At 44.2% G+C, this 13,087-nt stretch overlaps 1 protein-coding gene across 2 annotated transcripts in view; it reads right to left on the bottom strand.

Annotated features, from left to right (window-relative positions):
• The window catches only part of ZNF652 (zinc finger protein 652), a 66,330-nt gene that overhangs the window by 25,279 nt on the left and 27,964 nt on the right, over window positions 1–13,087 (bottom strand). Inside the window, exons 1-2 of one of the 2 annotated variants that reach the window (XM_053262801.1) lie at window positions 10,341–10,431; window positions 8,246–8,321 (exon numbers count right to left, since the gene is read on the bottom strand). The exons of the other annotated variant lie outside the window; for it this stretch is intronic. The gene's annotated coding sequence lies outside the window, so the exon portion shown is untranslated. Of the gene's footprint in view, window positions 1–8,245; window positions 8,322–10,340; window positions 10,432–13,087 lie in introns of those variants that run through there. 2 annotated transcript variants of the gene reach the window in all.

The raw sequence follows: 13,087 nt of genomic DNA, 5'->3' as shown, positions 1-13,087 counted from the left end.
CCAATGGACTTGCACACACTACGCTCACATGACACCAAACTTCACCTGGTAGCACCTTTTTACAAGTTCACTTTTTGTCATGCAACACAAATTAAAGGCTGCAACTACCAACCTCAAACCTGTTTTCAATTTACCAAATCATTTCCCCCTGGAAATGCACCTGAATATTCTACAAAAATAAGCCAAGGAGAAGCAGAATTATTATATTACCACTAACAAGTTGTACTAGTAAGAAATAATCTGCCTACTTTCCTTTCCCTATAACAGGACTAAATTTGGTTCAAATCGGTTAGGTGGTCCACAAGTTAGCCTATTTGTGCCTCAAACATCTACACATCCGCCATCTTGAATTGGGGTGGATGACATCACAAGCTACGCCACTGAGATGTTCCTGTGCGCCACTACAACTGTACCTAATTTGGTTCAAATTGGTTAGATAGTGCACAAGTTAGACCACTGGTGCCCCAAAAGTTCACATATCTGCCATCTTGGATCAGAGTGAATGACATCATGATAAACTACCCCATTGGGGTATCCCTGTGTATCCCTACAGCTGTAGCAAATTTGGTTCAAATCGGTTAGACAGTCCACAAGTTAGATCTTTTGCACCTCAAGCGTCCACCACCTTGAATCAGGGTATATGACATCATTACAAACTACACCATTGGGGCATCCCTATGTATCCCTACAGCTGTAGCAAATTTGGTTCAAATCAGTTAGGTAGTTCACAAGTTAGACCACTTGCGCCTCAAACGTTTACACATCCGCCATCTTGAATCGGGATGGATGACATCACCAGCTATGCTGCTGAGGTGTTCCTATAACTGTACCTGATTTGGTTCATATTGGTCCAGGGGTTGTGAAGTTGATAGGAAGGGACACACACATGGAATGCTGGGTGATTTCATAAGCCTACTGGAAAGTAGGCTAAAAAAAGGGAAAAGGATACAGCCAGTCATGTAAATTGAACTCCACTGTACACTGAAGGAAAAGACATCTGTTTGAGTGTGTGTGTGTCATGAAGGATCCACAGTACCTTAATACGATTTATCAGGCAGCTGATAAATCAAGGAACATTTAAATAAGACCTCAGTGAAAATAATGCCAGGCACTAGGAACAGGCGGGAAACAACTTTAGGTCAAACTCCGAATAACAATGTTACTATTATCTATTTACGGTGTCAATTAAAAGCATACAAAGATATAAGTTCTAAATAATCTCTGCAAGTGTTCCTGATTCCAAAACCATGGATTGTTATTATGTAAGTAACTGACACAAACATAGCATGAAGGAAATCTGAATGTAGGAAAGATAGTGAAACCAGAAGCTAACTTTTGAACAAGAGTTAAACGAACCATAGCTGCGTTGAAAAGCTTCTTGATGAGGTAGGATGGTCTCAAGGTGGAGCTGCACTAATGGAATGGTGCCTCTACTCAATTTCCAGGTTCTTCCCACTTCCCCTGCACTGCTGTGCAATCCATGTTGTTGCCAAGGTTCTATCAACCCTCAGCAACAGGTTTTTTTTGAGGCTCTGATGGGCTGCCTGGGGAGGAGGCAATGGTTGTGCCAGCTCTGCCTTCTGCTAGCATCACTTTGGATGCTAGCCATAAGTTTTAAAAAGAAGACACATTGTGAGTTCTTCCCAGTTTTGTAACTGAAGAGTCAGATGTATATCAGCAAATCAATTGCTGGTTCCAATCCAACTTCTGTCTCTCCCTGCTTGCCCAATGACTACTGCTATCACCACCTTCCCTCTTGCTGAAGAAAGTTAACAATGTATACTATAGCAGAGTGCCTGAGATGGGTGTAGGGTGTAGCACTTTCTCCCTTTCCTTGGGAACGCTGTGAAAACACCTACCCACGCACTATGCAGCAGACTAGAGGCGAGAGGCTGTGATTCACTTCACACAAGGCTTCACCTACCCACCCACTATGCAGCAGACTGGAGGGGAGGGGTTGTGATTCACAGCACACAAGACTTTAAAAGGAAGTGGCACAGCCCATTTCATACACCCAGCTACAGGTACTTTAAAAACTTTTCTCAGGAGAAGGGCAACAGACAGTTTAGTTCACTGTTATGCTCATATTTTTAATTCCAATTGCAAAGTGCAGCCAAAGAATGTGCTGTGAACCCCCTCCTTATATTACAACTGTCCTCACCCTGAAAGAGATCCACAAAGGGAATTCAAGGATTTTGTATACCGACAACACTAATACCTACTACTGGGTGACTGAAATCATTGGCTAATATCCAGAGCAGCGTTCACACTCTTGCATAAGTGGAAGCCACTGCCCTGTCTCCTCACTGGTGCATCCTCCAGAATAACTGGGATCGCCATTCTGAATGGTCAAAGGATCCTTGGCAGTAATGTGAGATGAAGCACAGGTCGTCAAAGCGGGAAACAGGCGGAGACAGGAATATGCTTGGCACTGGTGGAGCAATAGTCTGGATGCCACTCTTTGTCTTCACTATTAATTGCTAAATCGTAATACAAATAAGGCCACCCTTTTAGGTACATATTTTAGAGATCGTTTTATCGTATATCAGGTAGTATATAATAATTACCCAATACAAAGTAGCAACTAATTCTTTCATTATTCAGTGCAGACATTTGAAAGTGGAATCTATGTAGATCTATAAAGCTTGGGAAACACCTAGCTTCAGCACCTAGGCAGGTTTCCCTCCACCCCCATTTATAAATCTTTCCACACTGACAGACTGGCAGAAACTGTGTGAGACTTGCGTCCAGATAAACACATGCAGAACTGAACTGCAAGGTTCAATTAAGAATGTCCTGATACAATAAGCTCAATAGCATGGACACACTTATCTGAATTATTGGTAGCAGTTGTTGATGCAGTACCAACATGCTGCATCACTGAAGAGAAAGGAACACTGGTACTTACTGTGAAGGGTTCTTTTTCTTAGGTGGATGGAGGTCATCCACTTAGCAACTTAGTATGGGTTATCAACCTTCATATGGCTCCAGACAGGAATTGGTTAACTTTTTTCAAAACAAAACAGTCTGGCTTCCGGCTAGTCTGTGGGAGGTGCCAGAAACCCAGTTTTGGGACTGTAGCACGAAAAGAGTTGTAAGGAAAGACAAACACGAAAAGGAATGTGCAAAAAAGGAAGATAGCAGACAGAAGTCAAAATGTATAGGCAATAGTGGATAGGCAAACTAATTTGACCCTGAGAGTCATCCCCCTCACCTAAAACTGGCGCCCATTCCCCAGACACATTTGCGCGTGGGCCTGATGGCCTCTGTCCAACTATGAAAAACAACCCTTCATGGTAAGTACCAATGTTTCTTTTTCCTTATGGTGGATGGAGGTCATCAGCAACTTAGTACAGGACATGCCCAAGCCAGCTGACGAAGATGGATGGTAGTGGATGATTTAGACCACTTGTTGCAGCACCATGAGGCCTAGCGCCACCTGGGCTGCATAGAAGGAAGATATTTTGTAATGCTTGATAAAGGGTGACATGAATGCCCAAGTGACAGCCCTACAAATCTCTAGGAAGGGAACCCTGGCCAAGAAAGCAGCTGAAGTGGCTGCACTACGTGTGGAATGAGCTGAAATTCCCCTGCAGGCCACGAAATCCAAGGATTCATACGCCAGTATAATGGTTGCCCGTATCCAGCATGATGTAGTGACTTTGGAGACCTTCTTGCCCATGGATGATGGCAGGTACAAAACAAAAAAAGAATCCACCTGCCAAAGGTTAGCGGTGCGCATGAGGTAGATTTTGAGGGCCCTGTGCACGTCTAGCGTGTGCCATGCTTTTTCCTTGGCATGTACTGGAGATGGGCAGAATGACGGTAGGATAATGTCCTGTGATTAGTGAAAAGCAGAGTTCACCTTAGGTAGGAAGGTGGGGTCCATCCATAATACTACCTCATCCTGGTGAAAAATGCACAATTCTTTACAACTAGAGAGTGCTCCCAGCTTTTTGCGTGCCAAAGTGATAGCTACGAGAAAGAGGACCTTGAAGGACAGAATCTTAAGAGGGACAAAACGTAGAGGCTCAAAAGGGGCTTTGGTCAGAGCATTGAGGACCTTATTGAGATCCCATGAGGAAAACCTGTAAATAGGTGCTGGTGTTCTATCCATGGCACCCGAGAAACCTTTGCAGATGTGGATATAGACATGATGGCACATCTGGCGAGGTGAGCTTCAATATGGAGGCAAAAGCTGACATTTGGTGTCACAGTGTGCTAGGAGGAGCGTTAGGGCCAGCCCTGATTGCAAGGTGGTCAGTACTTCTGGGACTCCTCCTGGCAGAGCAGCAAATTGTTTTTGCACACTCAACGTGAGAATGCTGACCAACCAAGTCAATTGGTAGATCCTACTAGACGGCCTTCTTATTTATTTATCAAATTTGTACACCGCCCCAAACTTTCATCTCTGGGCAGTTAACAATAACATAAAACAAGTTAAAACATACACAAAAATCTTAAAACAATTTAGGCAATCTATAAATCAAACTCAGATTGCCGTAAGCGAATCTGAAGTATCTGTGGTACTGTTTGCATATAGGCATATGTAAGTTGCTCTGATAGGTCTATGGAAGTAAGGAATTCCTGAGGCCTGACTGCATCCTTGAATGACCTCAGAGATTCCATACGGAATGATTTCTTCTTTATGAAGCAGCTGAAGGGCTTGAGGTCTAGCACTGCCCTCCAGCAACCATCTTTTTTGGGAACCAGAAACAAGATGGAGAAGATGCTTTGCCATGACTCTGTTGAAGGTACTGGTTCTACGGTGTTGATTTCCAGAAGATGCCAAATCACCATATTCATTTGCAGATGTTTGGACCAAATCCTGGATGTGGGGATGGAAATGAAATGGTCAGAGGCAATAGCCTCAAACTCTAGGGCGTACCTGTTTAAGCTTGTGTCTAATACACAACTGTCTGGAGTGGAGTCTAACAAAGCTCAAGAACGTAGTGAGAGCCTGCCCCCAACTGGGGCCGAGTCATTGTTTTCGGGTCCGGAACTTGGGAGGAGGATGGTATAAATTGTCTAGATTGTTGAGGTCTAGATGATTCCCTAGGTCAATGTTGCCACTGGGGGCACCAACCTTGTCTGTTGGCCATAGGTTTTTGTTCCCTAAAGCTCGGTGTCGAGTTTTTGGAAAAGGTTCTGTAGGAATGAAAGGAGTTGTTATTAAAATTGAAAGATTGATGTGAGTCCCTCCCTATGCCCCAGGGTCATGGCTTTTTTCTTGACCCTGGTCTCCACTAAGATGGGTTCAAGGGAATCACTGAATAGCCTGCTCATCCAAAAAGGGAGTGGCTGCCAAGCTGAGCTTAGATTTTGAGTCTGCGTTCTAGGATTTTAACCACAGAATTCTATGCACTGCTACAGCTGATGCCATGGCTCTAGAAGCGTGCTGTATGCAATTCAGATTGGAGTCAGCCTTAGCAAGCTTGTTTACTCCTTGCACCATACATTTTTGTTTTCTGGAGATATATATTGAACTAGCTCCTTTGCCCAGAGAATGGCTGCACGTGCAAATATGGAATTTGCTGCTTTGATCACTGTAGCTGATGCCTTGTGAGCCTTTTTAAATATCCCATCACATTTTTAATCCTGTGTGGATTTCAGTTGCTCTTCACCCTCCCTATGCATAATTGCCCCTGAAGTTAAATGGGTCACAAGTATGTCCACCTTGGGTACCGCCAGTAATTCCATAATATCTGGAGGGAGACTGTATAGCTTTTTAGGAAAGGATGTGGAAGGTCTCGCTGACACTGGAGTATTCCATTCTGCCACCATAGTGTTTTGGAACAAAGGTGGGAACGGAATCATGGCTGAAGATGTTAGTTCAGATGGGAAAATCTGGAGGTCTAATCCAGAAGTGGCCTGGGGCTTCTCTGGTGCTGACACGTCCTGGCAGTAACTGGAGACGGACCTCTCCAGACAACCTCAGTCGGCAGTGGGGCTCATAATAAAAAATACGTTCTCTTAAATACCCAGGGCCCAGTGGTCCCTCTAATGTTTTTCATCTCTGTGCAGAATGAGTTTTGGTCTGGGTGGCAGTAGCAAGGCAGTGTGCGCGCACATGCATTCAGAATGGGGGCTTCCTGATTCAACCTGAGCAGGATTTAAACTGAACTGAGCAGACATCCAAAAACATGTTAGCGCACACACATATGCATGCCTTAGAGGGAACAGTGCCAGGGCCTAAGCCTTTTAGGGCTTTATACTGGCAGCCAGTGTAGTTCTATCAACAAAGGGGTGATATGGTCTCTCCAAGATGACCCAGAGACCAACCTGGCTGCTGCATTCTGTACCAACTGGAGTTTCCGGACAACATACAAAGGCAGCCCCACATAGAGTGCATTGCAGAAGTCAAGTCTGGAGGCTAACAACATATGTACCACTATTTTGAGGGCGTTCATCTCAAGAAATGGGTACACCTGGTGTATCGGCCGAAAGCTGATAGAAAGCCCCTCTGGCCACCACCTCAACCTGAGATACCAGGGAGAGATGTGGATCCAGAAGCATTCCTAGACTGTGTACTTGTTCCCTTTGGGGAAGTGTGACCCGATCTAGAATACACAGATCAAAGTCATCTCTGGAGTTCTGACTCTGCACAGCAAGTAGCTCCGTCTTATCTGGATTCAGTCTCAGTTTATTCTCCCTCATCCAGCCCATTACTGCTTCCAGGCAAGCATTTAGGGAGGTTATGCCATTTCCTGTTGATATTGATATGGAGAAGCAGATCTGGGTGTCATCAGCATACTGATAACACCCCCGCGCCAAATCCCCTGATGATCTCTCCCAGCAGTTTCATGTAGATGTTAAAGAGCATAGGAGATAGTATGGAGCCCTGAGGGACTCCACACATAAGCTCAAATTTCAAAGAGCAACAGCCTCCAATCCACCATCTGGAATCTGTCCAAGAGGTAGGAGCGGAACCACTGTAAGACAGTGCCTCCCACCCTTAACACTCTCAGACATTCCAGAAGGATACTATGGGCTGAATCAGCAAGAGGAAAAACGTGGTTTGGATTTTAGTAATTAAAATGAAAATGATTCTTTCCACCCTTGCACACTCAGAAAACAGAAGAATAAGTGAGAAAGCAATAGCAATCCACGGACTAGCCTGCAAAATTCCCAAAGAAGCAGAGCTCGATAGAATCACTGCCGATTGGGAGCCAGACAGGAACTGGGTTTCTGGAACCTCCCACAGACTATCCGGAAGCAAGCCTGTTTTGTTTCGAAAAAAATTAACCTGTTCCTGTCTGGAGCCATGTGAAGGTTGATAACCCCTACTAAGTTGCTGATGACCTCCGTTCACCGTAAGGAAAAAATTCTTTTCTAGAGTGAGAAGTAAGAAATGTAGATATGCTTACAGATTGCACCATCATTAATAGGTACTAGTTGGCCCAGGTGCAGAACATCTGCGCCTCTAGTTCTCCCTCTTTCTCAGCCCTCCCCCCTCTTCTTCCAATGTTTTCTCTTTCTGACTGCCCGCCTGGCCCGCCACTTCCCGGCCACCACCGCTTTCTCTCCCAGTCCATCCACCCGTTCGCTAGCCTGTCTGTTGGCCTTATGTTTCCTGCTGCCTTTGCTTTCCTCTTCCCCTCTCCTCGCTTGTGAACTCTCGCAAGAGCTGCTACACATGGGATTAGCCATGGGTACGTCTTAGAGAATGATATATATAGACAGGGAAAATGTCTATTATAATACAGTATCACTTTAGTTTAACAAGGAAAATAAAAGCTTAATGAAATTTTTGTTCCACAAGATTTCTCTATAGTTACAGCCTACAAAGCTGAAACTAAGGACAGCTTTATACAAACCATACAGCAAGTAACTTTATACAAACCATACGACAGCAAGTAAACAAAGATGTACAAAACTAGCAGATCCAGCAAAAACCATCCTATGTGACATGGTACAGCTCCGTCTAATTCTGCTAATCACTGAGGCATATAAAAGCTATCCCAAGGAAATAAGTGGCAAACAGCTTTACCCAAGGTATGCTTCCACTAAGGCTCAAAGAGGAGGAAGTTGAACATATGCCCACTCTCCTCAGTGCTTTCCTTCAGCTTAGAAGAGAAAGAAGCAGTTCACACAGCAGTAGCTCAGGGATGAAATAGCGGATAATTCCTGCAGTTGTATTTTGCTTCTGAGATGTTCAGTGTACCTTAAAACTGGGGGATGATTCCCTTCCTATTCCCCCTTCCCCAACTTCAAGCTCAGGAGGAAGGTAGAGGATCACACTCACCAGAAGGAGAGGGACGCTTGCCAAGATGAACAAGTTTGTGGATCCCTGCAACCATCCGTCAAGCAACTTCTGCACACTAGAAATATGCAGTTATAATCCAGGTCAAATACTTTCCATATAAGCCCTCCATTAGAATAACTGGAGCGATATAATTTTACTCAATTGTTTAAAATACTATCTGTACTACTGATATTTTAATAATTATATGCCTATCCACCTTTTCAACAAGGGTTGCCAAAGCAGCTATTACAAATTGAATTTACAAAAATTAAAACCCAGTTAACCCTATCTGAAGTACAGTCCCTACCACAAGCCAGCCAACAAGAACAGCAAATCCCAAAACACATGCACCAGTAGTACTTTATTGTTTTAAAGGAAATTTCTGAACAAGCAACTCATTTTCCTAAGTGTCTGGAGACAGCCTGCTCTCCTTTAGGAGGGGGTTCCACAGAAGAGCCCTGGATCAGGTTGATGCAAGCTGAACTTCAGATGTTGGAGGCAGCTGCAAAAGGATCTCTCCTGAAGCTCTGTCAGGCATGAGGGGTGGACTGGGACCATGAGATCTATTTCAACAACTCTCCAGACAACTTTCCCAGAATGCTTAAACAGCTTACAACAGGTACACCACAGACATCAACCAAATGAAAATGGACAAAGTTGTTAAAAGGTGGGTGGAGAGCACCTCCTCACTTCAGTGGGCAGAGCATTTCAGAGTCTAGGGCAAAGCTGCACAACTTCAGCCCTCCTCCAGATGTTGGACTACAACTCCTCTCACACTTGACTATTGTACACTGTGGTTTGGGATGAGGGGAATTGTAGCCCAAAAACAGTTGGAGGGCTGAAACAGGCCTTGCTCCTCAATATCACTGCTTTAATCTGGCATTAAGGCAGCATACCGAGCAGGGTCTCACTTCCTAACTGCAATAGCACAAGGGCTGATCACAATGAGATGCAGTCCCTTAGGCACTGTGGGTCCAGACTATGTAGGACTTTTACAAGTCAGAACCAGTACTCTGAATTGAGTCTGGAAGCACACAGTCAGCCAGTGTAGCAGATACAGCACAAGAGGGGGTTTCTTTGCATTATCTAGGGCCAAGACCTTTCAAAGTTTTAAAGGTTAACCTAACACTGAGCTTGGGAACTAGCTGGCAGTTAATGTAGTTCTCCAAGGACTTCTGATGTTGATTTTTCTAATATACAAGAACCTTTTGAATTAGCCTGCTATTTGTTACTACTAAAGAATACTGCTAATTAAGTAAGAGTCATGTTATACCTGCTTTGCATGCTGCCATGGTTAACTTGTTGGAAAGGTGGCATAAACTAAATGACCAGGATACAAAAAGCTACTTTAGGCATGCCCAATGGAATTGTTGACCTCTTCCCTTGGGGAAAAAAACCACTCCACATCACAGCATAAATAGATTTTGAGATTGTATTCCGTTTCAAAATGTTTGTCAGTTAATTTGAATGAATCCCTTTGGGCACAGAAAACTAACTGCTCAGTTTTTTGTGTCCCAGCCAATTATAATCAGTAATCCAAAAACCTTCAGTTTAAAATGAGAGCTAATCTGCTTTACATTTTCACTCGTGCTCTAAAAAGAATGGAAATTGCAAGTTAAGGTGCCCATCTTAACTTCCGCACCATATAAGCTGTAAAGACTTTGTACAGTCTGGTACATGATGATGACTTTAGAAATGAGGCTCCATGCAGCCACACTTTGCCTTGATCAGTGAGGCATCAGGCAGAAATTCACCAGGGGCGTCTCTAGGAAGTGGTTAGGGAAACTGCAACTGTTAAATGTCTGCCTGGATACATCTCTCTCCAGCCCAATGTCCAACTGAAAGACCAAGGCAAAGTGTGGGCACATGGAATCTCATTTCTAAAGCCATCAAACACTAGATTGTACAAAGTCTTTACAGCTCATATGCCAGGTAAGTTAAGATGGGCACCTTAACTTGCAATTTCCATTCTTTTTAGAGCACGAGTGAAAATGTAAAGCAGATTAGCTCTCATTTTAAACTGAAGGTTTTTGGATTACTGAATTTCCAGGTGAAAATAAAAAAATATTATTAAACACTATGGGGAAGAGCTTACCCAAACCTCAAGGTAGAACTTCCTGATGTTGAACACCAAAAACTTTGTAAAACCTTCAACTAAGATAAAGTCACACTCCCCTGAAAAAGTCACATGTCTGAAAAAACACAAGTAAATGAAATGAGTGGATTCAGTAATAGTGACAGTGTGATCCCACCTCATGATTATTCAGCAGTGAATAAGGACACAAAACTTTAAATCTGTACTTCATTTTTCCTTTTTCATTAGCCCCCCACCCCCCGCTGCAAACAATGATAATTAAAAACAATGCTTTAGCAATAGTGTCCAAAACTACAGATTATCTTCCCAGAAATTTCCCATAAACCCCACAGATCTCCTGCTTGATTTAATTTCCTTCAGGATGGAAATAGTGTAAAAACTGTACACAAGGACATAGCCATCCAAATACACACACAGGCACAGACACACTGCAGCCATGGACAAGCACACAAAAACACAGGCATGCACACACCCTCACCCATTCTGCTGCACTCCTCATCCTGGCTCCAACAAGCCAGCGCTACCTGCTGGCTGCTGCACCCTCAGGGCTCAAATGGCCTCCATGTATACGTGGTGGCTGCATACATGAGTGGAGGCCATCTGAACCCTAGGAGCGGAGGCCAGAGCAGCCAGCAGGGAACACCGGCTTGCCGGGGCTGGGTGCACACCAGAATAAGTGAGGGGCATGTGCCAGAAGGGAGTGGAGGGTAGGAACAGCGGCCGGTGGGCAGGAACGGCGGCCGGTGGGAAAGCCCGCCACTGTATGCAAATAGGGCACCATCTGAGCACCAGAAGCTGGAGGAGCAGAGCAGCGAGGACAAGGAGGCCCCAGCTGCACTGGGCCAGCACTGGAGTGTGGTGCTGAAGTCCTGAAGGGATTGAGTGAGGTCCCGAAGGGAGTGAGTGACCATCAGGCCAGAGGAGCATGGTTGGAACAGCTGGAGGGGCAGAGCACTGAGTCAGCAACCATGTTTATTGCGGACAGCTCTGTGGGCACTGTAACCTCAAACTTGCTACTGCACAGACTGTTAGCACTAAGAATTCATTGTTCTACCTCTTAAAACTCAACTTTGATTATCACCTGTAAAAACAATCAATTGGGTCCCAAGAGGATATACAAAAGGCATTTTTCTGGCATGTAGTCTAAAGGATGAAACTATGCAAACGGACTATAAAATCATTTAGATGGCACTTTCTCAGTCCAAAAAAATGTCACCAACCCAACTGCTCTATCAAAGCCATTTCCCAACAAATCTTCACCAAATTTGCAGGGGAGGAGTCTCTTCTCATCTAGTGAATTTGTACTGATGGGCAGGCAGATCAGACAAATGGTTTTTATTATATATAAGCAATATTTATTTTATTTCTTATTTTTTTTAACATTTATATCCCACTCTTCCTCCAAGGAGCCCAGAGCAGCGTACTATAGTTTCTCCTTACAACAACCCTGTGAAGTAGGTTAGGCTGAGAGAGAAGTGACTGGCCCATAGTCACCTAGTTAGTATCATGGCTGAATGGGGATTTGAACTTGGGGCTCCCTAGTCCTAGTCCAGTACTCTAATAATGGTGGAACACTGAAAATACTCTCCAGCTTAACTATACTGGCACAATCATGCAAGTATTTTGAATCTCTGAGCATTAAACTATTGGTAATACCTTGATCGGCTTGATGGATGATCTCCAATGGGTAACTGACAGAGGAAGTATGATGCTTTTGGTCATTTTGTATCTCTCAGCGGCTTTTGATACTATCAACCATAATATTATTCTGGACCGTCTGAAAGAGTTGGGAGTGGGAGGCACAGCTTTGCTTTTGGCAAGAAAGGCAGGAAATATATATTTTACAATAAAATCAAATATGTGGGGTGGAAAATTTCCCCATACTTAATTTTTCCATAGCTAGTTTTCCAGCCCTAAAATTTAATTGGCTGACATCCAGATTAGCACTGCACATACAAAGCAATGTGCATCACTGTTCCCTTTAAGGCGTGCACATGTGTGTGCACTCACAAGTTTTTGGATGTCCGCTCAGTTCATTTTAGATTCCACTCAAGTTGAATCAGGAAGGTGCCATTCTGAATGCATGTGCACACACACAGCCTTGATACTGCCGCCCAGAACAAAACTCATTCTGCACACAGATGAAAAAAATCAGAGGGACCACTGGTGTGCATTCCAGACTACCACTAGGAATGTTCATGAATCAAGGTTTGGACAAGGTCCAAACTGGTTTGGCACCATGGGGAGGCAAGCGGCGAACAGGAAAAAAAAGAGGAGAGCAGGTCCTTACCAGTTCACCGCCGCTGCATGCAGCTTCCTGCTATGGTAGCACTGGCCCTAAGAACCTGTGCGTGGAGCTGGCACACACATGATGCCCACATATGCGTGGGTGCCATGTGCATGCCAGCACTGCTCGCCGATTCTTGGGAGTAGAACCATCACAGCAGGAAGTTGCATGCAGTGGCAGAGAGGTAAGGACCTGCTCTCCTCTTTTTTAAAGGTCCCGCTTGCCACTCCCCTCCCCACAGTGTCAAACCAGTTCAGACTGAACCCATTCAGCACAGAATCAGTGCACGAACCTCAGTAAAAATTCTTCCCATATAAAGCCCTGAATTTGTTTCAGTATATCATTTAAATTAAGTGGCTTTATTTCTCCCACTTATTCCAATATGTCAGTTTATTTAGCTACTTGAAACACTTTGAGATACAGTGTGGGCAAGCATCTACAGATCCACTTGCCAGTGGCA

The sequence above is a fragment of the Hemicordylus capensis genome, chromosome 6, assembly GCF_027244095.1.
Source record: "Hemicordylus capensis ecotype Gifberg chromosome 6, rHemCap1.1.pri, whole genome shotgun sequence".
Taxonomy (NCBI): domain Eukaryota; kingdom Metazoa; phylum Chordata; class Lepidosauria; order Squamata; family Cordylidae; genus Hemicordylus; species Hemicordylus capensis.
Note: the sequence above shows the minus strand (reverse complement) of the source record. Positions and strands in the feature narration are given on the sequence as shown.